We start from the raw sequence: 4822 nt of genomic DNA on the forward strand, positions 1-4822 counted from the left end.
TCCTCCTCTCCCTCTGGGTAAAAGTTGGTGGTGAAGCCCCTTCCTTCCTTCTCTTCCTGGGCTGGTCTCAGGGCTCTCCAGGCAGGAGCTAAGGTTGGTAGCTGCTCCTCTCACTGCTCTCAGCTCCAACTGAGCAGGACACGCCTCCACTGCTCCACAATTGGTCCTTGTGCATGAAACTCTTTTAGAGTCTACCTGCAAAACATAAAACATGTATCCGTGCCACCCGACCTGGATAACACACACGAGACATTTACAAGGCCCTTTTTTTCTTTTCTTTTTTTTTGTTTGTTTTTTTGGGGTTTTTTTTTTTGGGCACTAAAATCAAATTTTTTCCTTTTTCCAGTGCCCCCTATAAAAGGAGAGGGGGACACTAAAAGCACCGGCAATTAAAACAAATTAAACTTTAAAACGTAAAATCAAATTAAAATTTGGTTTCCTTGTGCATGAAACTCTTTTAGAGTCTACCTACAAAACATAAAACATTAAACCGTGCCACCCGACCTGTGTCCTACTGCACCTGGTATTCCCAGGCAGTCTCCCATCCAAGTACTAACCAGGCCTGACTCTGCTTAGCTTCTGAGATCAGACGAGATCGGGCGTTTTCAGACTAGTGTGGCCGTAGGCCAATGCCTTAACCATTTGTGTGTTGTAAGGCCACTAGGGCCCCTTCCATCCTTATCAAGGGGAGTGCTAACCTTCTCTCCTTTCATACAACATGACAGAAGGATAGTTTGCAGGTGAAGCAAGTAATCAGGAAGGCGAATGGAATGTTGGCCTTTATTGCGAGAGGGATGGAGTACAAAAGCAGGGAAGTCCTGCTGCAACTGTGCAGGGTATTGATGAGGCCGCACCTGGAGTACTGCGTGCAGTTTTGGTCACTTTACTTAAGGAAGGATATACTAGCTTTGGAAGGGGTACAGAGACGATTCACTAGGCTGATTCCGGAGATGAGGGGGTTACCTTATGATGATAGATTGAGTAGACTGGGTCTTTACTCGTTGGAGTTCAGAAGGATGAGGGGTGATCTTATAGAAACATTTAAAATAATGAAAGGGATAGACAAGATAGAGGCAGAGAGGTTGTTTCCACTGGTCGGGGAGACTAGAACTAGGGGGCACAGCTTCAAAATACGGGGGAGCCAATTTAAAACCGAGTTGAGAAGGAATTTCTTCTCCCAGAGGGTTGTGAATCTGTGGAATTCTCTGCCCAAGGAAGCAGTTGAGGCTAGCTCATTGAATGTATTCAAATCACAGATAGATAGATTTTTAACCAATAAGGGAATTAAGGGTTACGGGGAGCGGGCGGGTAACTGGAGCTGAGTCCACGGCCAGATCAGCCATGATCTTGTTGAATGGCGAAGCAGGATTGAGGGGCTAGATGGCCTACTCCTGTTCCTAATTCTTATGTTCTTATGTTCTTGGCTGCACTCCCCAGAGGCAACATCGCCCTTAGCGGTGCTCAGAAGAGAATATCAGTTTGAAAGCGAGATGGACTCATGGGGGGACTCCTGCACTACCTGCCTAGCATTCTTACTCCTTCTGGTGGTCACCCACTTACCTTCTACCTGCATGGCTTTAAGCTCCACCTCCTGAAACATGCTATCCATGTAGCTCTCAGCCTCGCAGATGCACAGCATTGACTCCAGCCGCCGCTCAAGCTCCGAAACGCGGTGCTTGAGTAGTTGAAGCCGGAGACACCTCCTGCACACCTGGTTGTCTAGGCCGTGCGAAGCGTTCAGGACTTCCCACATGCCGCAGGATGTGCAGTCCACAGGAAAGAGCTGCCCTGCCATCCCTCTAATTAAACTTAGCTAATTTAAAATTTAATTAAAAAGAAAAAGAGAAAAAGAGAGATACTTACCAATCAAACAGCCAACCACTTACCTGACCGGACGAGGGCTGTGAACTCCTGACCAGGAGTGAACTCCTCGCCTACCTCTGGCCCTCCTGCTCCTCGGACTCCTGCCCTCCTGAACTCACCGACTTACCTTCTACCTGCATGGTTTTAAGCTCCACCTCCTGAAACATGCTATCGCTCTTGGACTCTCCCGGACTCTCCCGCACTCTCCCACTCTCAGACTCTCCCAAACTCTTCCACTCTCGGACTCTCCCATTCTCGATCTCTCCTGGACTCTCCCGCTCTCGGTCTCTCTCACTCTCGGACTCTCCCGGACTCTCCCACTCTCGGACTCTCCCGAACTCTCCCGCTCTCGGACTCTCCCGGATTCTCCCGCTCTCGGTCTCTCTCACTCTCGGACTCTCCCATTCTCGATCTCTCCTGGACTCTCCCGCTCTCGGTCTCTCTCACTCTCAGACTCTCCCAGACTCTCCCACTCTCGGACTCCCGCTCTCGGACTCTCACACTCTCGGACTCTCTCAGACTCTCCTGCTCTCGGACTGTACCGAACACTCCTGCTCTCGAATTCTCCCGAACTCAATGACTATACTTAAAAGGACAGGCGTGCTTCATCAATGTTCACGCAAATTTTTAGGTGGATGTGCGGCCCCTTTAATGGGCTGCGTGGCCTATTTGAATTTCCGTACATGCGTGGTTTTTCCATTTGAAAGCCGATGGACTGCCAAACCGCTGCGTGGCCATGCAGCTTAATGGGAACATTGGCCATAGTCATGTGTACTAGGATGTCACAATAAGGTGTGGAGCTGTACTTTATTTTTACTGGCTCAAGGAAAAGGAGGAAGAACAGACAGGAGAAATCTGTTAGGCTGTAATAATGGTAGTGGGCATGATACGCTAAAGGTTGGGGAAGAACATTCAGAGAATAAGTAGGCAACTCACAAATTAACTCAGGGTACAGAAGGAGAGATAGGTGAATGGGAGGATCCTGCAAAACAAAGAGAAGGTCGATCATCACAGCGGAGTTATGCTCAAAAGATAATGGGGTAATCTGATTTTTTGTCTTCTATAAACTATTGCTTAAATACTTACATGTAGTGATTCTTGCTTTTGTTCAAAAAAAGATCTGTTCTATAACCAATTTGGTATCAGGGTCGAAAAATTGGTTCAGTCAAACAACTTTCACTTCAAGATAATGATGCAAAATAAAAATATTTACCATGCTTCCCCATATAAGTGGTTCATCTTACTTAACTCAACCAATATGTCTTCTAATTGTTCCTCCAGAATGACTAACTTCATGAGCCTGAAGAACAGATTAACCATGATCGAATTGAATAATGGAAAGGGCTTGAAGGCTTGAATGGCCGACTCCTGTTCCTATACCTAAAGCTTTAAATAAAACTAGAATGACCTTCGGGCTTTCTTGTTTCCCCCCAAAAAGGCTTCCCTCTGTTCCCCCTTTTATCCTATATCTGTTTACCAACCGATGCAGTTCAAAAGACTTTCCAACGTATTGGCTCAATTTTCCTGTGATTTGCATCGTTTTTTTGGTGCCACCGCTTTTTTTCCCATAAATTAAAAAATGTAAGTTTCCCCAAGGAATGTGCGCCAGTGCAATTCAGTTAGTTACAATTTTTTTCGTTTAGCTTTTTTTTGTCTGTGTCAGGTTTTGTCAATTATGGAAGTTTGTCCAAAAAAAAAAATTCTCCTCGGTTGGCGTATGTGACTACTCCCGAAAAACCTTCTGGTGAGTTAAGAAAAAGCAGCGCACATTGAAAAATCAGTGCAGAAAGACACCATTGCTTTTCAGCCAGCAAAGTTTTGGAAGGAGTCAAGAAGACTTAAATATGAATAATAAAGCTTACATTTTTTTTTTACCTTATAATGCAGTAAATGGAAGTTTGATGGAATTCTGTAAGTTTTCATATTTTTTCAACTGACACGCTACCGCCGAACGTCTACAAACAGGGCTGGAGGGTCGGAGTGTCGGCCGGCAGAATCGATCCCACACCGGACACAGGGGTTCGGGGCTCGGCTGCAAAACAAGCCCGGCGGGGGGAGGTGGCGGTCTGTGGAAGGCGATCAGAAGGCATCAAAAGCCTGCACTACTCATCAAATCAAGCCCGGGTGAGTGGGGAGGCTGTGGAAGGCGATCGGAAGGCATCACAAGACTGCACTATGCATCAAATGTATCCTGGGGGGGTTGGGGAGGGAGGTGGGGGGGTTCCCGATCACTACGCCTGCTCAGACCTGCGTGTGGTCCATACAGACCTGTTGGGAGAGAGAACAAAGAACCTTGTCCTGCCTGCCTGCCTGCCGTTTTGAGCTTCTTGCAAAGGTAAAATTTAAGCATGGTGGCAATACTGACAATGCTATACCTTGTGCAAGCTTTTTGCATCATGGTGCTACAGAGGAGACAATTGATTAAACATCATCGCATAAGGAACCTCAGAGCCCGTAGAATGTTGGGCAGGAGGCCTTACTCACGTCGGGTATATCGAGACAGGCGTTCATATCTGCACTTGAGTGATGCAGACTGTGTCAGAAGGCTTCGTTTTCGCAAAGAAGTTGTAACTGAAATCTGTGAGTTGGTAAAAGCAGACCTGCAACCTATAAGCATCAGGAGGACTGCTTTGTCAGTTGAAGTGAAGGTTACAGCTGCACTTTCATTCTATGCATCCTATCGTTCCAAGCTACAACTGGGGATGTGTGCGCCATTTCTCAACATGCAACACATGTTTGCATTCAGCAGGTAACTGCTGCACTATATGCCTGGAGAAATGACTACATAAAGTTCCCCATGACTGCTGAGACAATGCGTGACAAGGCTGTGGGCTTCTCCAGGATTGCTGGCTTCCCAAAGGTACAGGGCTGCATTGATTATACCCACATCATCTTGCGAGCACCTTTGGAGGATTCTGAGATGTACAGGAACAGAAAAGGCTTCCACTCCATTAATATG

At 46.7% G+C, this 4822-nt stretch overlaps 1 non-coding gene across 1 annotated transcript; it reads right to left on the bottom strand.

The window, feature by feature from the left end:
- Positions 1-607: 607 nt before the first annotated feature.
- LOC139280003 (U6atac minor spliceosomal RNA) lies at positions 608-720 on the bottom strand. The gene has a single exon (XR_011596581.1). It is a non-coding gene; the product is annotated as a U6atac minor spliceosomal RNA (small nuclear RNA).
- Between the last annotated feature and the right edge of the window lie 4102 nt (positions 721-4822).

The sequence above is a fragment of the Pristiophorus japonicus genome, chromosome 1 (genome assembly GCF_044704955.1).
Source record: "Pristiophorus japonicus isolate sPriJap1 chromosome 1, sPriJap1.hap1, whole genome shotgun sequence".
NCBI classification, from domain to species: domain Eukaryota; kingdom Metazoa; phylum Chordata; class Chondrichthyes; family Pristiophoridae; genus Pristiophorus; species Pristiophorus japonicus.